A 272-nucleotide genomic window follows, 5' to 3' on the forward strand; every position below is an offset into this window, starting at 1 on the left:
ACCACATACCGTCTAACAGGAACACTGGTTCGGACCACATACTGTCTAACAGGAACACTGACAGAGACCACATACTGTCTAACAGGAACACTGGTTAGGACCACATACTGTCTAACAGGAACACTGGTTAGGACCACGTACTGTCTAACAGGAACACTGGTTTGGACCACATACTGTCTCACAGGAACACTGGTTAGGACCACATACTGTCTAACAGGAACACTGGTTAGGACCACATACTGTCTCACAGGAACACTGACAGAGACCACATA

Source organism: Oncorhynchus keta, chromosome 35 (genome assembly GCF_023373465.1).
Source record: "Oncorhynchus keta strain PuntledgeMale-10-30-2019 chromosome 35, Oket_V2, whole genome shotgun sequence".
Classification (NCBI taxonomy): domain Eukaryota; kingdom Metazoa; phylum Chordata; class Actinopteri; order Salmoniformes; family Salmonidae; genus Oncorhynchus; species Oncorhynchus keta.